Here is a 23,816-nt window from a genome sequence, read left to right as displayed (position 1 = left end):
CTGCCTTGGCCTCCCAAAATGGGTGAGCCACTGCATCCAGCAGTAATTTGTTGAATTATGTCCACGGAAGTTATAGCTTCACCACTTCCTTTTATATAGAAGTTACAGTATTGATGAAGAAAAAGTAAGACCCTATAAATTAGAACAGGTATAAATAAAAGGCTTCAGAAGACACAAAATACTTTAAACTCCAACCTCTTATTCACACCTATGTGTCCCTCCCTTGTCAGCTGACATATCCACTACTTCATTTTCTGATGAAGTTCTTCCTCCATTGCTTGGAATCATGTCTTACCTGGGGAGTTATCTTAAAAGATGAAGTCAATATTCAAGCCTCTTCTGCCTCAGTCTAGCATACCTGTAAGGTCAAATACATCAAAGAATTTTTCAGTGTACTGCCTTGAGCAGCTGAGAAGGATTATAATTGTTTTCTCAGCTGATTATTAGAAACTTGGAGTCAGTGATGGACAACACTAAAATGAGGCTGACATGCCAAAAAGTCCTTGATGGTTTCCATTAAAAATTCCTGATGGCTCTACATTCAAAATGTATTCAGGGTACAATAGTTCTGACCATCTAACTGTATCCTGGACTGAATCACCACCATCTCTTGCCAGGATTACTGCAGATGCTTCCTAATTGGTTTATGGACTTCTACCCTCATCTCCCTTACCTCGTCACCATAATTTTTTTCCCAATTCAGCAGACAGATTGATCTTTTAGAAACCTAAGTTCTGCACTGTGACTTTCTTCAAAACCTTGCAACAGAGTAAAACCTCACACAGTAAAAACCAAACCTTTAGAATGGCCCATAAACTCTACATGGCACAGCTCCCTGCTGGCCATCTGACCCTTTCTTTTACCACCAACTCCTCAGTCACTCTGCTCCAGCCACACTGGCCTCCCTGCTGATCCCTGAACTCGCTAAGCACAGCCCTCCTTAGGGACTTTGTACTTACTGCTCCTTCTCTCTGGACCTCTCTGCCCCTAGATACCTATTTAGTTGGTTTCCTCACCTCCTTTAAGTCTTTGCTTGCCTTCTCAATAAAGCCTACCTTGATCAATCTATTTAATTTTGCAACCTTCCCCCTTCTTGCCACCCAGCATTCTAGATCCCCCTTGCCCGCCTTTCCTTTTTAGTTTACAGTTGCATGCAGTCTTCTAACATGCTATGTAATAATTTAATTAGTAAGTTTACTGTTGATCATCTATCTTCTTGTGGTAGAATATAAGACTCCAGGGATCTGGTCTCTTATGCCAGTCCTTAGCTTACCTATTTGTCCTCATATTTCTTCTGAGCCCTTCTGTTCATTCTGTATCTAGGAGGTGCTGATTTCTTCAGGCTGCATTCCTAGATCAGCTACCTTGGAAATAAAGGGAGACAAGAAACTCGAAATGAGTTGGTTAGGTAAATATTTTGTCTTTCAACCCCCAACACATCATGACCCTCCAAAATCCTGATATTTCTTGAAAGATCATGGATGCTATTGGTCTACTAAGATAACATTAATTGGAATGAAGATATTGTTTACTAAATAGTAACCTGAAGGCTTTAAAGAGTTAATGTCACTTTCAAATAGGCTAAACATAACCAGACCATGTATTTGGGGTGGGGGAAAAGATGAGGTTTTGTTCAATTTGTGCTCAGATATTTGTCTTACGATATATAGTTTTTCTTGAAATTCTAAAAATAATATATTCATTTGGAAAGGCATAAAAGTTGAAAATTATTATAGGAAGTTTCTAAAGCTAATTAATTTATCTTCTCTTGATTATTTTCCATAAATATTCCCTGATGTTTCCTTCTGTCTTTTATGGTTTTTGAAGTAGTTTGCAGTGTTTCAGAAACAGTCATGGTGAGCTAGCTGCATGCTAGTGTTCCAAAGTCTGTTTCCATATTTCCATCAGACAGTAGGCTATTTGTTCTTGGATATGTCCTAAGGCAATCTTGACACAGAAATGCAAAGTAATCACAGTTATCTGGAATGTTTGATTAAAATTTACAGTGATAGCTTTGGCAGTAGAAATATTCTTATACACTAAGATGTCATAACGCTTGTTTTTTAGACTGTGATTAGACAATGAATCCATATAATCCTGCAAAAGTACCTTTACATTTATTACAAGGGCTCCTGTTTATTCAACCTGGCTATATGTACTGGACAATTTACAAACATTATTTCTTTGAATTCTCAGAACCATCCATTTTACAGATGAAAAATTGAAACTGTGAGTCATGCAGTTATAAGTGACAGAGGTGAAATTTCCATGCAGATCTCTCTGATCTCAAATACTCAGTTGTTTTTACTAAATCTGCCACCTTAGGCTTTACAAAAGGTAGGATAGATAGAAATAGAAATGCACAAATAACTATGAAATATTTTTGATTCCCAATTAATATAAACTTATTTCAGGAGGGAGTGAATGTATTCATTTCGGAAGGAAAGTGACGTGTATTCAAGCCAGAAGATCCAGTTGAAGATGAGGCCAACTGGGAATACTGTCTGTTCCCTTTTGTGGTAGTGGTAACTCCATATAATATATCACAAAATTTCAATGAGTTTTAAATTAATAAGGAAAAGGCTGAGCTAGCTAATATTTAGATAAAGAGTCATTGAAATATCTAGGAAGAGTACACAGAGAAAATTTTCTGTACTTCTACTTAATAGTAGTAGATCATATTTTTCATGGTTTAATATGAGGCAGTCACTGGGAGAAACACTTTCATGCAATCCATAATGTCCTCCACACTCTTATTATCAACTACTTTAGTTGAGGAAATTGAGACTTACATAGGTTCAGAATTTGCCCAAGATAACAAATGGGAGAGTTGGCAATTAAAGTCTATGTTTTTAACTGAAATTCTCTTAAGTACTATAAAGCATTGGTGGTATTGCCTCTGAACTGAAATGTACCTTCACTGCATGTTCCCTCACCCCCATGCAAGGTCACAACATCTTATAAAAACAATTGAAATTATTTAAATTGTCCTAACACAAAATATTAAACATAGTAGTATTCGAAATCAGCTATATAGAGTTATGTAATATAGATTATAAATGTATTTGTTCTGTAATAGTAAAAAAAGAAATCAACTTTAAACAAACTATTTTAGATAGGGATCTTCTGGCCATAATAACACTCCTAGTGTGTCACATCTTCTTGTATCCACATCTTTGTGTAGTTCTCTCTCACAGTGACTTTAAGTGTGGAGCATACCTTGCTTTGGCAGTAGGATGTAAGCAAATATGACACAAGTAGAGGCCTGAAAGATGCTAACACACTGAGGGGGATGTTCTTTTGGAATACTACCATAACCTTGGTAGTATCCTGCTGGAGAAACTACATGGAGAACACAGGCACATTGGCTAATATCTACAGATAACTCTCAGACACGTAAGTAATGTTATTGTGGACTATCCAGCTCCAGTTGAACCATAAGAGGACTATAGACACAGGAGTGACTACAGGCAATATCAACAGAAGAACCACCAGCTGAACACAGCCCAAATAACAGAATCATCAGCATATAAATGGCTGTTACCTTAGTCATTAGGTCTTAGGATAGCCTGTTACCAAAAATAAATAACTGATACACTTTTTTTTCTTTTTTTACACACACAAGCGCCTGTGTGTATACATACTATTCTCTGCCAACATATTTTCACGTATTATCTGCTCTTGACACTGAAAGAAAAGGTTACAAAATGTCTAAGCCATATTTCTCGATATTGTGTGAATCATTGATATTGCTGTCTTTTTGGTTGCACTTCTATAAACCTTATGAATATGTCACAAATACAAATTTACTGCACTGTGGTATAAAACTAGCAAATATGATGCATACTAAAATATAAAATGTTATTTCATTTAAACATTTACATATAAAAATATTTAGTCCCTATCATCCTCTTTTAGTGATTGAAAAATAAAAGACACTCATAAGATGGGTAAGACTGACAGTAAAGTGAGTAATACTTTAAAATTCAGAAACATTGACTTAAAGTCACCTTCATGGACAGATACGAAAATGGACATCTGTTTATCAGAACCTCAAAAATATTATCCTCATCTGTATTATTCATAGATGACTGAAATAGCAACAAGATATTAAATATTTTGGCACAGGGCATTGCCCCCAGTCAAAATGCAAATCCTTGGTTAGGATAATATCTCTAGCCTCATCATTCATTAACAATGTAGTATAACTATATCGGATTCCTCCTTGAGTATGGGTTTCCCAGAATATTAGGAAGTGTGTGAAGAATCTATGACCCTAAGGGACTATGACTAAGAAGAGAAAGGGTGGGAGACACACCTGATCCATTTTATTATTTTTCTCAGAATCGGGAATGGAATCAGGCTAACCATATATGCTTTCAGGGAGCAGGTAGGGGGTACCAGCCTCATGAGTCCCAAACTCTCCCAATTTTTCATTCAACACTGTAACTTTTATGCCGGCCTCTCCTAGAAACTTGCACAACAGAGAAAAGGAGAGTCACATAGGATTTTGAGAAATATGAGAAAGAATTCTAGAAATATATTCAAAGCTCTGCTACTTTGACCTAAGTTCTCCTAGTTCTTTCTGAAAAATGAAAATAATAAATCATTTTTATTTGATTGTTCTAAGGCAAAGATTAGCAAATTCTGGCCCATGGGCCAAATCCAGCCCACTTCCTATTTTTATACAGCTTGTGAGCTATTTCTAGTCTAGTCTACAAGGCACACAACATAACCAGAAATGTGACAACTTTTTCTTCTGATCTTTATTAAAAAGTAAACAAAATGATTCATGCCAAAATTTAATACTAATGAAGATATCACTAAAAATATTACATTTTATAAGCTCTTGAAAACAAGGAATGTTTTGTGAACTGCCATGAAAAAAATAGTGTTTAACATTTACCAGAGGCTCATGAAAATCTTTTGTATGAATGAATCCATTTCAACATTTTATCCATTACTAACAACTAGCTATCTTACTTGCTTATGTACAGACAGAAAAATCCTTTAAAAATGCAGAGAATATTAAAAAATTAGACTAATATAGCCAAGAAAACCAATTTGGAAGATGAAATTATTTAGACTGGTTGCCTTTACTGCTCTAATTACAGATAATAGCTCTGCTCCTCTCTGCTTTGACTTGTTTGTGTGGACCTTGTGTTAAAGGACAAAGTGGAGTATTTGAGGATAAGGAAAGTGGAAGATTAAATATTTCAAAGAGAATCAGAGGAATCCTGAGAGCAGATGGGCAGATTAGAGAAAGAATAGCAGAGCCATGGCAGTAGCTGCACCTGTCAAAATTTGGCTGGAATATATGTTCCCAGTTGATCTGATTTTACAGTAACAGGATGAGTCCATGAAATACTTATCCTGACACTTTAAAATTGTGGATTTTACGGTTTGCTGCTGCTCCTGCTGGGCTGCCTGTTCCATTCAACTATGCTGAATCTACATATCTGGAAATGGCATCACTTGTCAGAGGTTGAACTGCTTCCAAAAAGGCCAGTTTAGTCCCAAGAGACCCAAGATTGACAGTGAGGTCACAAGGTATTATAAGAATATAATAAAATAAATAATGGAATGTTGGGGGAAAATATTGCAGTATTTTAGTAATCAGTGAAATTGATAAATCATAAAAAGAATATTTATTACTTGGCTCTGAAACTTTAACAGAATAGAATTTGGTTTCCTTGAACTCTGTGATGCCTATAGTGTTTAAATCTATAATAAATAAAGACTAAAATTGTAGATACTGTGGCTCCCATCTTGGTAGAGTATTGAGATTTGGACTCTGTGAATAGAAGAAAGAAGGAAGGGAACTGGGATGGGAATAGAAGAAAGAAGGAAGGGAACTGTAGATATAGAATAGCAGCCACCTCATTTCCCTACCACCAAATAGCCTTGTTGTCCATTCCCTCCTTACGCTACTACCGAATCGTCTACCAACACTCTGAAATACTTGTATCAAGATTCCCCATTAGTCAGTGATATTGCCAACTCATGTCCCAGAATATGTGACCTAAGTCCCTTGAGTGAAACTCCTAGAAAAACAGAAGAGTAAATATTGAATCAAATGTCTTTTAAAAAGCTTAAATTTATGTATGAGTTGGCAAGAAAATAAGAAATACTGAGTTAAGGCAAAAAACCAAAAAGACATGGGAAGCATTGAAATTGGCTTTCACCTTGTGAGCATTTGCCAAATTCTGATACATTTTTACTTCCGTTTTTATGACTTTGGAACCTGTCAGGGGTTATATGGGGGTGGGGGAAGTCCAAGGTCTCCTAACTTACAGAATATGAGAAGCCCTTCCCTCATAAAACTGGACCTCAAAGAACTACAATCTCAGTGGAAAGGTGAGAGCGAGCATGAAATAATTCATCCGACCACCCACCTCTCAAAAAAAAAGACTACAAAGAAAAACACCTTGGCTCCTGTTGAAGGAGAACTCCCTTGAGAATTTATAAACAAAATCCAGGCTTCACATGGGTTTTACATTAACTCATGCTACTTATGCTACTTATTTAATCTGAAAACCTCAAGTTGAGAATGTAAAACATTTCTAGACTTGAATTAGTATAAGAAAATGCAAATCTTCTTTGTATAAACTTAACTTTATTCTAGGTCTCATGCTCCAAGAAATATTTACTCAGTCAAAATTACAAAACACAGAAATATGTCACTTAGTAGAAAAAAAAGAAAACAGAATCAGACAAACAGTTTAAAATATTCAACTATCAAACTATAAAATAAATGTTTATGTTTTTTAAAATAGGAAGGATCAATAGTATAAAGATCAAGAAACTAAAAATGGCCAGCCATATTTGAAAAGTAACCAAGCAATTTTTGGAAATAAAAATATAACAATTAAAGTTGAAACTCAAATAGTGAATTTAATAAAGTTTTATTTAACAGTAAGTTAGATCTGAAAACTGCAGCACAAAAAAACAAAGATGTGAAAAACATAAATGAAATGTTAAGACATATAGAAGAGACAATAAGGCCTAAAAATTTTAATCAGTTAAATTGTCTATGTTTTGAAAACTATCAAGCAAGATGAATAAAAAATTTCCCTAATCAAATCACTACAAAACTACAACTAATAAAACAAAGAATATCTTAAAACAGAAGAAAATGATAGGTTTACCTTTAAAGAAACAACAATTATACTGACAGCAGACTTTTCAGTGGTACCAGTGCAAGCCAGATGCAAGTGGAATATTTTCAATGTGTTGAAAAAAAACTCTTTATCTAAATTCTATACCAAGTAAAAATATCTTTTAAGAAAAAGATAATACAATATATTTCTATGCAATGAAAACCTGATGGTTTGCTCACCAGTGGACCATCACTAAAATAATCTCTAAATTATATGCCTCAGGCAAAAGGAAAGTGATTCTTATGGAAAATCTGAGAAGTAAAAGGAAAAGAATATGAAATGTCCTTCCCTCATAAACTGGACTGGACCTCAAACACTACAATCTCAGTGAAAAGGTGAGAGTGAGTTTAAAATAATTCATTCAACCACCCGCCTCTCAAAAAATGACCATAAAGAGAATCCCCTTGGCTCTCTGTGAAGGAGAACTCCTTTGAGAATTCGTAAACAAAATCCAGGCTTCACATGGTTTTTATTTGAACTCATGCTACTTATTTAATCTGAAAACCTCAAGCTGAGAATGTAAAACATTTCTAAGCTAGAACTAGGAAAGTCACTGGTTCATATTTAAATAAATCTAAATATATATTGACTGCATTAAACAATAACCATGTATTCTGGGATAGAAAAGATAAAACTACAATGCATGACAATAAAACATATTTAGAAGAGAAATAATTGGATTTACAGACATTAAATTATATTGTTTTGAAAGAGACGGAAAATATTGATTAAATTTAGACTTCAAAAAATATTCATGTTAAATTTGATAGAGTAACCATTAAAAATACATTTAAAAACCTATATTTTCAAACTGACAGAAGAAAAATTTAAATAAGAAAAATAATCCAAAAGAAGGCAAGAATAGAGAACAATGAAGCATAGAAGCAAGATAGTCAAAAACACAAACTATGACTAGAAATAATTTCAAATATATCAGTAATTCCAATAAATGCAAATGCAAAAAAAAATTTTTTAAATAAAGATTATGATTAATTTATTGGATTCTCTCAGATTTCTTTTTAAAAAGCAATTTATAAAATATACATCTAAGACATAGGATTCAGAAATATTAAAAGTAAAATGATGGAAAAAGATTTATCAATCAAAAGAAACTGGTGTCACGCTAATGGTATCAGACAAAATAGACTTGAAGGGAAAAAATGGATTATTACAGATAAAAATATTACTACATATTTAATAAAAGATTCAGAAATATATAAAAATCCTAAGCCTTTACTCATATAGTAGCCTTTTAAGTATAAATAGCAACAATCAAGAATTACAGGAAGAAGTCAACCTAAGCAAACAAAAATTATTGTTACATCAGTAAGTTATATATTTAATGGGTGCACTTAACAAGCTTTACATACATAAAAATATATAAATAACTGGATCCAACAATTGCAGAATACACATTGTTTTCAAACTCACAGAGAACATTATAAAATTCATCAGATAAATGAAGAGCGAATCTGAACAAATTTTAAAGGGCTAGTATAACCATCACATTTTCTGATCTTAATAACTTTAGAAGAAATCAATAATGAAAATATAACCATTAAGATCTCCATATATTTGGATATTAAGAAATATCTAAATAATCAAGGAGATAAAAAAAAGAAACCACAAGGAAAATAAGAAAATATTTTCAACTGAAAGATAATGAACATACTACATATTAAATTGGGTAGAATGCATTGGAAGCATTATTTATAATCATAAACATTTGTATTAGTAAAGAAGAAAGTTTAAAAATTAATGAAGTAAACATGCAATTAGCTTTAGCACTTTTCTATGTGACCCTGCAAAAGTGACTTAACCCCTCTGTGCCTCAGTTTCCTCATCTAAAAATAGTACGAATATAGTACTTATTGAAGATTGTTTTGAAGATCAAATGAGTATGAAAAATATTTCACATTTCCTCCAGATCTACTCTCCTGACTTCTCCACTCTGTTCTGTATCTCAGGACGCTTACCTACATAGACTACAATTATAAGACTTTCCGGATCTCTGTAAATCTCAAGCAATAGCAGGAAATAAGTTGATCAGAAAAGAAAGAATAAGGATACTTATTCACATAGCTCCTTCACTCTACGCCAAAATTTGGCAATGGTTGCATTCCTAAACTTAAGATTACAAGTCCTGTTTGGTGGCCAGGTTACAGTAACTGCCTTCTCCTGTACTTTAAGGCTTAGAGGTGGCAGAGGCTTACCGTTGTTGTTACCCTAGAGTCTTTTACCATCTATTGTTGGTTTCCTTTAATCCTAACCACAATGTTGTAGAAAGGGAGAGAAATACGGATCAAAGGGTACAAAGTTTCAGTTAGACTGGTGCAATAAGTTTTAGTAATTTACTGCACTGCCTAGGAACCACAGTTAATTATATTGTATATTTCAAAATTGCTAAAAGAATAGATTTTTAATGTCCTTTTAATGTCCTCATCACAAACAAAAAGCTGATGAGGTGATGGGAATGTTAATTAGTTTGATTGACTCTACAATGTATACATAGATCAATGTATACACCACATCATATTCCATATAATATATATAAAGTGATTTGTCAATTAGAAATAAATTAATAAAAAAGAAATTTTAAAAGGTTGGTGAGAGGGATGGATTTTAATATAGATTATTGGCAGTAGACTGTCATACATAAACATAATGGCAGTAGAGAAGGGGAGCAAATACAAGATTACCTAGATTTATTTTTCTTGCTAGAATTAGGCCATTTAATAAGCATGTCTCAGCAACTTTCAGACTTAGATGGATTTAAGGTTTAAAGTCCCTCAGGTGAGATAAGAATAGTATGGAAAATAATGCACTACGAGGAAGTTGAGATTAAGAAATACAGAAAGCCTTATAATGATTGAACTTGGAAAAAAACAACAGGAACGGTATTGGGCAGAAATGTCTTGCCCAGTGTCCTTCCCACACCCATATTCTTCTGGTTTCTCTCTTTGACAACTATTTTTCAAGTTCAGTTTTAGAAAATAAAGAACTCCCCTCTCTATCCCTTGTGTTACGCTCTGAAACATAGGGATATTTACACTAGTTCTGAGAACTGAACATCACTAGGAGTCACCAGCATTCTGTGCTTCTGCAGGGAAAAAGCTAATTCAATTGTGCCTGGATATTTTATTGAAATGAGAACAAAGAATGGGTAAGTAAAACAAATAAAATACCACCCCTAATTTACACAGAATTGATATGATAAAATGGCATGGAGCCATAATAATCATCTTTGTTGAAGACAGCTCCCCTTACAATCCTTTGAGACTTGGCTCAGATTTCCAAGAAGACCCTGTGGATCCTCAGGTTAGGTAGAAGTCCAACCTCTCCATTTTGATAATAACATGAATATGTAATCAATAAATTCCCCATTAAACAGAAATTTATAATAACTTCATTTCATGCATTACTGTAGGGCAATGACAATGTTGCTTTATCATCATATGCCTGCACTGTATCATGTCATGTGCATAAACATAGGTGTTCGATAAATTTTTTTTTGAATTGTGGCACCAAAATCATCCCATATAAAATAACGTGATGCCGCCACACATATATGCTCCGCTTAATCTAAATGCCACCAAAAATAGCCCTCCAATACAAGATACGATATTTAATCCGTTATTGAAATAAAGAAATACATTCAACTATATTAATATAAACAAGAAAATTTTCCTCAGACAGGCTATACCCTGGCTCAAAACAAAACTTCAACTGATGCCATTGATATGTAATGCAGATGCTTCATGCCAGATGAAGTATTTGAAATAGGAAAACAGTGAATGTGATTGTTCACATTCAACTTTGAATACAGATATCTTAAGTGCTAAGCTTTTTTATACAGCCTTTTTTTCTTGGCAAGATTATTTCATCTCCTCAAAACATTTTCAAACAATTTAATAATGTAATATGACGTAATGTAATGTCCTCAAACAATACCAGAGTGTATGAAAGACAATATAATACAATAATGGGGTCCCTGTAACAACTCCAGCCCTGATTCGCTAATGACCTAAGTATATCATTATATATATAATACAAACTATTTGTACTATAAGTTTCTAAAACTTCATGAGAAAAAGACATATCGTGCCTCTATAAAAATAGCCTTTTCTCATTAAGAATATTTGTCGTTCAAATATTCTTCGTTCAAATATAAGAATATTCAATTCTAAATATTTAAGATTTTATGAAAGTTAAAACAAGGGAAGTAACTCATTCCTATAGTGAAGTAGAAGCACCTGGTGCAGACTAGAAAAGAAAGACTAAGAGAATCTAGGTTAAGAGTAAAGTATATTAGGGAGAAAAAACCCTATCAGCTTAGCATCAATTTTTTTTCACATTCCACTGACAACTCTCAATGATATTGAATTTGGTTATATGTGTTCTCATTGGAAGCCAAATTTTTGTTTAACATTTTAGAAAGCAGTGCAGCACCTCTGGTGGAATACCCTCTTATCCTATGGGGAAGGGTCTCAAGTATGACCTCTTCAGGCCTTTTTTCCTTAGTCATGATTTTAAGAGCCCACCAAAATGTCCACCCTCTCCCTCCTGAGGTTGCCTAAGCAGGATAACTTTGAAGTTCAGCCCCAAATCTGATAGTATGCATACCTAAACTTCACTGTAGAGAAACTCCAAGGGTTATTATTAGAAGTTTGTTGCGAGGTTGGAGAAGTCAGTAACTTTATAATTTCAACTGTTTTCTGAGAGCCTCTGGGACACTGTCCTAGATAAGCATGGTGTATAAAACATTGGTATATGATTTCTCATATCAAATAGCATGGTAAGACATAGCCTGGCTTTGCTTCACCAATATTAAAGGAAGTGGAATACTCAAAGGCAGAAGTGCAACATAGGGCTAGAGTACAGACACTGAAGCCAAGGTAAGGTTCAAATGCTTCATTGTTTCTAAGCCTCAGTTTCTGTACCCATAAAATGGTGCTAATGATATTTACCTCATGGGGCTATTAAAAGATTAAGTTGGCCGGATGCATTGGCTCATGCCTGTAATCCCAGTACTTTGGGAGGCTAAGGTGGGCAGATCACCTGAGGTCGGGAGTTCAAGACCAGCCTGACCAACATGGAGAAACCCCATATCTATTAAAAATACAAAAAATTAGCCTGGCATGGTGGTGCATGCCTGTAATCCCAGCTACTCAGGAGGCTGAGGCAGGAGAATCACTTGAACCCAGGAGGCTGAGGGTGTGGTGAGCCAAGAACGCACCATTGCACTCCAGCCTGGGCAACAAGAATGAAACTCCATCTCAAAAAAAAAAAAAAAAAGATTAAGTTGAATAAGATATGAAAATGCTTAGCACAGTGCTTCACACGTGAGAAGTAGTCAAAAGAGGAGGGTTAGTATTATGCTAAGAACCAATAACTAGTGTATTAGGCTGTTCTTGCACTGCTATAAAGAAATATCTGAGACTGGATAATTTATGAGAAAAGAGGTTTAATTGGCTCACGGTTCTGGAGGCTATACTGGAATCATAGTGGCATCTGCTCCTGGGGAACCCTCAGGAAGCTTTCAATCATGGCAGAAGGTGAAGGGAGCAGGCACATCACATGATGAAAGCAGGAGCAAGTCAGAGAGAGAGTGGTTGGAAGGAACATTTTTAAATGATCGGATGTCACAAGAGCTATCACAAACACAGCACCAAGCCAGAAGAGATTTGCCCCCATGATTCAAAACCTCCCACAAGGCCCCACCTCCACCACTGGAGATTACAATTCAGCATGAGGTTTAGATAGGTACGAATACCCAAAGTATATCAACTAGTATACACAAAGAGTATTAAATATTTAACCCTTTTTAACTTTCTTTCAAATGAAACTTTTTTCTTCCTAAAACACGCACAGCTAAGAATTTCTTTGCTTGAGTCTTTTACTCACTTCTTTATAGACATTAATCCTGTATTTTTTTCTCTAATTTGTACTGTAATTTGATCCTTTTTTAAAGAAAGCCTGTTTGAGGCTGACTCTTCAGATTCTTTGTACAGAATACTTAAACTATAAAAATGAACTTAGGATTTTCATGTATGTTTTGGGGAAGAAGTTCTGAGGGGTGTTAAATAATATATATCTATTTTTTAAGGATCAAATAAATATCATGGATTTTGCAAGTGAATAATGATTTGTGAATCAAGCCTCACTATATTAAGACTATACTGAGTGCCCCTTTTAGGACAAGACTAACAGTTTGTTTCTTTAAGCAGTTTTTTAAAAAAATTATACTACAGTTCCTCTCATGCCTTAGGCTGACAGTTGCAGTCTCCATGACATTTACCACTGTTAATTTTATTTTGGCTGCATTTGCAATAATGCCATTTTATTCATCTTTAACATACCAAATTTGATTAGCCTTCTATCATATGAAGATACAATTCCAGTATAATAAAATAAACATGCTATGTTAAAGATCTCATATGGTCTCTTGCATGTACTCTGATCTCTGCTTTTAAAGCTAGGGATAAACACTATAAATATTGTATGAATTAAAACTTTGCCACATCAGTTTTATTGTAGTACTAATAGGCTGGCAGAATACATTTCATATTATGGTGATACAAATGCTTAATCTCTGAGCAGAACAATAAAATTCAGAAACATAACATTCCTTTGTGGGGAGGAGTTGCTTTTAAAGGAGCTCAACAAAAAAGTGCAAACTGATTACTCCAAGCACACTGAAAATTAGGCATCGCCAGAAGGAATGTGTAAAAGGCTTTCTGATAGCTTGGATTAGAGACAACGATTCCCACAAAGCCTATCAGAGATAAATGAAATAAATGGAAGGAAGATGCAAACTCGGTCTTTGTTCCAGTAACTGCCGAATGTCATATTGGAATTCTCAACACAACCAAATGACTAGCAAGATCATCTGTATGCAAATGTAGAGTAAGTGACCCTCCCCAGCTCAATAGCTATTTTGAGATAATTGAAGTCTATACTATAGAAAAGTAGTTTCTTTCAAAGACTATGTTGCCTTTTCATGACACCTTAAAAATTCCATGTGAGTACTTAATGGCTAAAAATATTTTACTTTTACAGTTTAATCCTGTTTCTGTAGCTGTTCAGCATCTGAAACCCTTTCCTACTTGGTGAAAGGCTAGTTTTCATTTCTCTGAAATTCAAAGGGGGTCAGAGACTACCTCTCCCTGCCCCGACAGGTAGATCAGGTGACCCAGGCTTGGCCAATCTGATGATCCTTCCTGCCACTTTGCATTGTGAGCAAGTGATAGAAAGGAGCAGGGACAGTTTGGAATTCATTTCACGAGGCATCTTGCAGCGGGAAGTGCAGCGCTGCCCAGGGTGGAGGCCGAGGGTAGTGTGACAGCAGCAGAGCTGGGCGGGGCACCCCAACCAGGCTGTTCCTGCAGCATGACCTTGGCTGTGGTTCTTGCTGAGGAACCTGCCTGCATTTTTGCCAGTTTATAGGGTCTTCAGGCTTCTCCGCAAACAACTGAGCTTCCTGATATTCTGCCAGCAGATCTCTCTTTTGCTGAAGTTAACAAGAGTCAGTGTCTGATGCTTGCAACAAAGAACCCTGACTGACACGTAGAGGGTTTTCTTATTGTAAAGTGTTGTCGGCACTGCTCTAATATGTTTTGTTTTATGTATGAAATGAATAATAATACTTGATGGAAATATACCCACTCCTCCACACATCTCTCTATATAATGAAATCCTCATAATTCTAAGGTTTCATCTGATAAAAAATATTGTTTCAGAGACAGAATAGACAGAATTAAAGATTTTTATTGTGGGCGTGTTACGTCACATAATAGGCACAACAAAGGATTGGTCACTAAAACTAACAGAATGCAGCTATTGAAAGAAAAATTATGTAAGGAATGTCCATCTCTGTATAAGTAAAAATGTAACTTCACAATATATAACTAGCAAAAGATTTTGGGAGGCAACATAGCAAATTTATTAAGACTAAGAGTTCCAGTTCAGATTTGCCACTGACTAGCCATGTGATTTTAACCATTCTACATCTTATCTTCCACATCTGTCAACTGTTTGTGCTGATACCATTTAGTTCACAGGGCTAAAGTGAGAATTAATCGGGATGCTAATATAAATTTGTGAGTGCAGTACTAACACACAGTGAGAGCTTATACATGATGGAGGCCCATCTGCCAGGTAAGTCTGTTGCACTCACACACCAATACCACTCCCAGCTTTTCCGAGGTTCCGGCATATTGATTTGTTGGGATTTATGTTGGGAAGCTCATATTAGCATTCTGTCTCTTCCCTGGTCCCTCAGGGATTTCATTAAAGGAAACTATCCTTTCCCTGCCTCAGCCGGTAGGGAACTCCAGGTGCTGTAATGCTGGTATTGTTGTTTTCTGCTCTATGTGACATTTAATGAGAGAAAAACAAAAATAAAAAAGCCAACAACTTTATACTGTGAATAATATTAGCAAGTTTGCTCTAGAATAAAAAATGCTGATGATTTAGACAATGAAAACAGCCATTAGGGAAGTACTATTGAATTCTTTTTTCCTTTAAGATTAGCTCCTCACGCCCTTCCTCACCTTTGACTAAGAACTGATCCACAGAAAAAGAATCCTGAAACTTCCAAGTTACAGACTATAAGAAGTCAGATTAATGCATAAAAGTTGCTCATCATTAAAGGAGTAATCGCAAATCTTTACCTCCAGCAACCTAGCGCAACCCATCATTCTCTCCCCTGCCCCACTGCTCATGCCTCCTAAGGGATCTCCCTGCTCTTCACACTGGCTCCCACCCATTCTCTAGTCATCATCCTGAGTGATCTTTTAAAAGCATACATCAAATCACCTCAATGCATCTCACGAAACTTTCATTCATCTGCCTCTGCACTTAGAATAAAATCTAAGCCCCGTCCATGTGACACACAAGGTCCCACATACTCTGTACTTCAACTTCCATCTTGAATGCCTTTACCCTTGCCTATTGTGTGAACAAGCTGAAGACTTCTCCAAATGGACTTCCAAGTCAGATTTCCCTCTGCATGACTTACCTCCTTCCCCCAGATCATTTCCTTGTTGTATCCTATCAGACAGGACCCCTCTTAGATGTCACCACCACCCAAGTACTTTCTATCTCATCACTGTTTTATTTTCTGCAGAGCAGTTTTCTGAAAAAAAATGCTGCATATTTATTTCTTTCCCATTCCCCAATGGAGTTAAGCTCTATGCATGCAGGACCAATTCAGGTTTGTTTACCAGTGTGTCCCCAGTGCCTTAAACAATACTTGACACATGGTAGTTCAATAAATATTTGTTACCTGACTAACTGACTGAATGTATGATTCAAAAGATAATGGTTTCTACCACGCACCCCTCACTCCCTTTTCTGAAAGTTTCTCCCCTTTCCTGAGTAGGATTCTGCCAGTAAGAAAGAAAGAAAATGCTCTGCAGCCCCCAGCAACTTCTGGTTCTGCCAGTACAAGGGACATACATTGTTTGTAGCCTCTGCCAGTTTCCCAGATAACAGTCTGAACTCTCCTTTGCTAGCAGGGTCTCTCACGCTCCCCAGACTAAGAAATCACCCAGGATTGCACACCTAAATCAGACCACAGAAGACAACCTCATATGGTAACACCACACCAGGCTCAGGACAGGAAATTTACTCACCACACATCAAGGTAATGAAGGTAACCAAGTGCGATTTCACACCAGGCTTCCTGCTCCCAACAACAGAGGATGAGGGGGCAGCTCATTAACCAAGTTTGAATTTAAGTATAAAATGCCATATTTTCACAGGAGGAAATAGATGTGTTTTCTGTTAAGAATTCCAGTCTGAGTTATCACTCAGCCTTTAATTCCTAAATGCAGAAAAAACTAATAAGCTTCTTAGAATACATACATAAGAAGTTCTGTTTAACCCTAAGCTATTTAACACCTCAGTGGTTTTATAAGCACCAGTCTCATTAAATCTTGTGTGTGTGTCTTTGTGTGGGTAAGGCAAAGGGTGGCCGGGAGAGATCACTGCCACTGAACAGTCACATTGAATAAGCCATAGGACTGAAATTAGGAGGCAAGCAACAGTGACATCTAGTGTGGGTAAGAAATGCCAATACTGGCAAACTGCTTTTCTTTCTATAGCAAAAGACAGGACACAAGAAAGATGGTAGCAAATTAGGGTCAGAAAAGTGAAGATGATGGCAAATGTGAAACAAGAATGCAGATATACTAGATGACTACAGGAAAAGATTCTTTTCCAATTCCTTTGCCACTAAATGTTCTTTCCAGTTATATATTATTATGCACTTTCTTAGCTGAAAAAGCCCCTAAGGTGACCCAGCCTCCCACTTCTGCTCTCCCTTTCCCCTAAACCCTCCCACTGTGCCCTCTGGATCTCCTGTCTGGAATCAGTAAGCTCTTCTTATCCTCTTCTTGGAACATTTCTTTGCCTCTTGTTTTAAAAGGAGTCTGTTGGATACTACTTGCCCTGAAAACCCCCTGAGGAAAAGCTCTTTCATTTGTTGATCACACCCTGCCATGATGGCTGCTGTTCTTGCCTCCCGTTGCTTATCTATATCTCCCTCTTACAAAAATTTCTGATCCTTTGAGCTCCTGCTAAGCAGATGTGTCACTCTATCCCCACTATACTTGTTGCAACCATCTGACAAATCCCTGCTCATTCACAACCATTTGTTGAATATTTTAACTCTTGTTCACAATTTTTTCTAGACCCACCCTATCATCGTTTTCAGTATCATCAACATCCACTTGATGAACCACGGCTGCTCAGCTCTTCAACCTCCTCAACTCCAATGCCTTCCCCTCCACCTCAGCCACCTACTCCCATTGTCCCATTTGTCATCAACAGAAGCTGCAACATTTCTGAAAACTCACTTCAAACCTCCCACTCACATATATTTCTCCTATTCAGTCTCTCAAGTACACCCACTAACCTATTCCACCAGCCACAGTGAAACCTCGAATCCATTAACCCCTTTACTTTCTGCACCTTCTGTCAGTCCCTACCTGGACTCACTGCCCTCCTTATCCAGTCCATATACTCAAGGTCTAATATTGTATTTGCTGCTCTGAAAATATACTTGATTCTTTCATTCTTTTCTCCTTCCACCACACTCATGGTTAATATCGCTTATCCTTGCCTAGTTAAGCAGTCAAACATTCCTAAAGAAAAATTAGTAAACCCACCTGACTGGTTTTACTTTAAATTCATGACTACCAACCTTAAGTAGATACTCACTACTGGCTGGCAATCCTGCTATGTTTCTCAAGTAGTATAACTTCCTAACTCAGCAAGAACTATTTTATATATACTTCAACCTCACTCTCATATAACAGTCTCACCTCATTACTCTTCGAAAATAAAAAACTCAATGATCCACTTTATATTCTCAACCTTAAACCTATAAATCTACCAGCATCCACACCCATTTTTTCTTCTTCCTTCCTCCTATCAAAGCCTACAATGTGAATGTATGCTCAAGCTCCCACCTTATCTCTCACCTTCTCAAGGTCTTCACTAGTCAATCTCTCCCCCTTGTGCATCAGCAATTTTCCCTTCTCTGCTGCATCAGTTCTATCTTTATACAAACATGCTGCAGTATCACAGATCAAAAACAAGCAAAAACCTCTCTCAATCCCAGAATTTTCTGTTCCCTCCTTTGGAGCCAGATTCCTCAAGAGGCATTACTGGTGCTGCCTCCACTTTCTCACCTCCCATTCCCCCTTCATTCTGGTTCCTGCTCCCCACTGCTCTGGCAAACACTTCTTGTCCTTAACCTCTCAGGAGCATTAATCAGAGTTAACAATTTCATCCTTCCACTGAGGGCAGGACTTTACATTCTGAGTTTTCCTCCTGCTTCTCTGGTTATTCCTTGTCACTCTCCTTTCTAGGCTCCTTAGCCCCCATACTAAAGCTATAAATATTAGTAATTCTCAATGCTCAGTCTTGGCCCAACTTCCCTTCTCCTCTTCGAGGATGGTGTGCATTCTGACTGAAAATACTATTAATATGTTTCTCCCAGAAACTAGCATGAATCTCTACTTTGAGCCCCGACTCACATATTCAGCTACCTAACATCTTTACTTAAATATTTCACACACATCTCAATATTATTATGTCCAAAGCTAAGTATTTTTGGTCCTTTCAACCTGTCCTTCACTCTTCCCAATCTCAGTACACAGCACCACTACAAAACCTGGTGATCATTTTTTATTCTTCCTTCCCTCTCTTTCCCACATCCAAGCATTCAACAATTTCTGTATTTTTTTATATCTAGCATATATCTTGAATTAGAGTATTTCCTCCATTTTTACTGCCATTATCATATTCCTGGTCAACATTATCTCTCACTTGGTCTCTAAAAAAGTAGAGTCGAGATAGATTAGATGATGCTCCAACAACCATAAAATCTGAGTGACCAAGAAAGAAAAAGAACGAGAAATATTTGGCACTAGTGACTACAAAGTCTGCCCCTTTAGTCGTCAAATATTCCATTCACCATCTTTCCCACAGGCCCAATAACTACCCCTACTCCAGAGAGACAACCTGCATTGTATTAAGCTTAAAGTTCAGGATCTCTTGATGATATATGATGGGCTCTCATCTTAGTGTGGCTTCTCTTAATATGGAGACTATAAAGAAACAGAAACTTCCGCACATATACCCAAAATACAATAGTGGAACAGGGTCAGGATAACTGCAATAAACATGCCCATTTAGAAAGCAAAAGAATGAGAGGAAGACCAAAGTAGTCAATGTTCCATTGTAATTATGAAATTCTACCTGGGGGTGGAGAATGTTCTTTGATTAGGCTCCAATTCTCCTGGAGAGAGATTCCCTAGTCCATTGTTTGTCATGACCTTGGCTCTGCCCTTGGAGAAGATCTTTCTTTTTCATCATCCAACATGGCCACTTCTAAAATAGTCATTGGAGAAAATGCCCTCCCAACCCTCACCTCCCACCCCTTTGGGCACTGAGCCTGCTTCCTACCTTTAGATATTTGAGGACCCAAGGAACACAAACATATCTAGTTCACACTGTGATTTCTTTGATATACAACTCTCTTTCCAAAAGTTTGCTTCTCATCTATTTGATTCCAGCTAGCTCTGTGTGCCATTTACCACACCCATAATCCTTTCAAGGCATATCTTCTCTCCTTTTCCCCTCTCCTCTCTCTTTTCCTGTCTCCTTTTTCACTAAAATTTTGGCTCTGTGAGATCTATGATTTTATTATTTACTGCTGTAACCACAATACCAAGCTCAGTGCCAGGGATATAGTAGACACTCAGGAAGTAGTTGTGAAATGAATGAATAAAGGAACCTTACCTGAACTTTGAATTATGATTCTGCCTTCAGGTCCAGTTTATGCTTCTTTTAACTATTTCATTCTTCTTTCTTCTCATCTTCACCTTGTGAAAATGATATCACCTGCTGGCCCAAGTCTAAGTAACTTCTTGTCCTAACCTGTTTTCTTCTCTACAAGTTTTCACTTCTTCACTCAAGTATACTTTGGACCCTGAGAAGTTTAAGAATTCTAACTAATATTCTTCACCTGTTTTCCTAAAACAATATTGGCCTTTTTAAACTCTAGAGCAGAGGTTTTCAATCTTAGCTGCACATTAATATCAGCTGGAGAGCTTTTGAAACTCAATCCACTAGCAACATACCAAGGCAATTAAATTAAGAGTCTCTGAGGGTGAGACCTAGACATCAGTACTTTTTAGAGCTGCCCAGGTTATTTCAGTATGCAGCCAAAGTTGAAAACCACTGTTCCAAAGTAAGCTTTCTCTCCACCTCTTTCTTTCCTCCATGATTCTGAACCCTAATACTGATTGCTCAACCTGTGGATCTACCATCATTCCAAACAGCAAATCAACAAGTATTGAATTCCCTAAGTACTCACATCTGTGACTAATTTACTTCCTCCTCATTCATTTTCCCCCTCCCAGCTGCGCCTTTCTCTTTCTATTCATGGCACTAAATTCATGGTTTTAACAATTGCACTTTAAATTACTTTTCAGATTTGATCCCACATCTTCTCGTCTCCTCAATTCCAAAACTTTGCTTGAGATTTCAAATAAATATTCTATATTTTCCCATCCAGCACATGAGCTCATTCTCTCTTGCTTTCACTCATTCTCACCCACTTGTCTTTTTTGTTTTAATCATAAAAAACAGTATAGCTAGACTTTTAGTAATGTAGCTTATCTCTGTCATGTTCAATGTCCTCTGATTTGTCCTGATTCTTGCTTTCTTGACTATAATTACTGGTCAGCACATCCTCCTGCAGATATCTTTCTAAATATGACACTCTACTAGAAGGACACATTGTTATTTATTGTCTCAATGTCTAAAAAAAATCTATAAACATGCAAACCAATATTTCATATGCCTTGCTATGAGCCTAATTTATAAAAAGAGGGTATTTTTAAAGAGAATAAAAAATGGATATTTGAAGATCCATAATCTTAAAACATGTATAAATAAGCACAAATGTATATGGTCAGGAATGGGAATATCTTTTGACAGCTTATCAACCTCCCTTAACATGTCAGTTGGTCCTGAATATGTGTCTGTAGGATGTCAGACTCTTTCAGGGCCTGAAGCTGGGGCTAGAAGGTAACATCTCTGGTTAGCTGGCACTTGAACTTTCTCCGTAGATTCCATCATACTGTAAATGGGACAGAGCAAGCTGTTGGAGACTTGACTGGGAAATAAGTTTCTGGTCCAAAGTATAATTTGGGCAGGTCACAGGTTCATACAGCAGTTGAGTTCAATTCAGACCCAGCTGGACGCAACAAGCTAGCAGTAGAAACAATCATGATCAGACAGAAAAATAATATTCACTCATCTGCTTCTTTATTTCCTGAACTGCCCCAGACATGGTGCAAAGCCCTGAGATTAAGAACATCAAGGACGAGTGAAGAAATAAATATACTAAAATAATGGTACTACCGTTCAAAAATTGAGATGTACATTGGGTAGAAACATGACATAAAGGAGGGAGTATTTGAATAGGTCCCTAAAATTTGCTGGGAACCAGGAGATAGAAATTGCGGAATTAGTGGTGGCAGCTCACGCCTGTGATCCCAGCACTTTGGGAGGCTGAGACGGGCAGATCATGTAAAGTTAGGAGTTTGAGAGCAGCCCAGCCAACATGGAGAAATCCTGTCTCTACTAAAAATACAAAAATTAGCCAGGCATGGTGGCAGGTGCCTGTAATCCCAGCTACTAGGGAGGCTGAGGCAGGAGAATCACTTGAACCCATAAGATGGAGGTTGTGGTGAGCTGAGATCACACCATTGCACTCCAGTCTGGAGACAAGGGCACAACTCCATCTCAGGAAAGAAAGAGAAAAGAAAAAAAGAAAGAAGGAAAGAAAGAGAAAGAGAAAGAAAGAAAGAAAGGAAGGAAGGAAGGAAGGAAGGAAGGAAGGAAGGAAGGAATGAATTGTGGAATTTAAGTATGTGGAGGAACATAGCAATCATTAATTGACAAAAAATGTGCTGGGCTATTTTGAAAAGCAATGAGCTTCCTTCCCATGAAAAAGGAAGCTGTTCACATCTGACAGAGATGCTGAAAAGTTCTTCACCAGGAGGTGAAGATAAAGCTCTATATTGAGTACTTATTCCCCCTCTGCAATCCTAGAGCTCAAATGGAGAGCTAAAAATAGAAGTATGTAGATAAAGATATGTATGCACATATTATATCCATATAGACAGAGAAAAATATAGGAAAAACTCTACTTAATACACAGACTTGGAAATTTTAAAAAGAAAATCACCAGTAGTGAAATTAATGAAGTGAAATGGAACAATTTCACTTGCAAAATCTTTCCAAATGTACTATCTTAAAATAACATAAGACTCTCATGATGAGACTAGTGGTGGTTCTATTAACTCACGCAAACACTGAGGACATTTTCAATCATTCTGTGATAAACTGTCACACAGCAGCCTAATTAGCTCCACAGACTGCTTTCATTTAAGCACTTTCATTGTGTTACTATTCTAATCATTTTTAAATGTCCTCCTCAGACTATTTTCTATTGTACTGTTTTTCACTCTGGGATCCACATTTTATAGGCCTCCCAAAAGCTCCTCATCATTTTAAAGATTGTATTTCTAATAGTGTCTTTGATTATGTTGCAAACTCCTTAATCTATATGGTATTGTGTTGGTCGTGTTAGCAAAGTGTGATCTGAAAGAATAAATCCCTGTAACATTCTATGAACACCAATGAAGAAGGGGTTAATGATTTTTCAGCTACATTTCTTGCTGGTGAATATGGCACAGATGAATATTTTTAAAATGAATATGAACGGTTTTAGATGAGTGCTCCTTAAATGTCACTGCGCATTAGTCATGCAAGGATCATTAAGGGGTATGAGAGGTAGACTTGCACATTTCATCCAAGACATAGATTCTTGCTGAAGACTGTTACTGTCAGAGTTGCCAGGTTAGACTATGCTGGTAACGATTATTAATGTAACTGAAGCATTAAATGGTTCATTTTTCACCATTTTTCTTCATATACAACAATATTTCCAAAATATTCATAAAAAATGCATTTTTCTGCATGAGTCCTGGGGTGGCAGAGAATACAAAGTAAATAAAATGGTACAAATATCAAAATAAATGCATGCAATGGAAATTATCTTCTACTAAAACT

At 36.6% G+C, this 23,816-nt stretch overlaps 1 protein-coding gene across 6 annotated transcripts in view; it reads right to left on the bottom strand.

The window, feature by feature from the left end:
- Positions 1-23,816, bottom strand: part of GRIK2 (glutamate ionotropic receptor kainate type subunit 2) — a 1,183,302-nt gene that overhangs the window by 940,021 nt on the left and 219,465 nt on the right. For all 6 annotated transcript variants that reach the window (XM_009451673.5, XM_009451672.5, XM_054685483.2 and 3 more), the window contains exons 4-5: positions 1,274-1,364; positions 296-358 (exon numbers count right to left, since the gene is read on the bottom strand). The gene's annotated coding sequence lies outside the window, so the exon portion shown is untranslated. The remainder of the gene's footprint in view (positions 1-295; positions 359-1,273; positions 1,365-23,816) is intronic.

This window comes from Pan troglodytes, chromosome 5 (assembly GCF_028858775.2).
Source record: "Pan troglodytes isolate AG18354 chromosome 5, NHGRI_mPanTro3-v2.0_pri, whole genome shotgun sequence".
NCBI classification, from domain to species: Eukaryota; Metazoa; Chordata; class Mammalia; order Primates; family Hominidae; genus Pan; species Pan troglodytes.
Note: the sequence above shows the minus strand (reverse complement) of the source record. Positions and strands in the feature narration are given on the sequence as shown.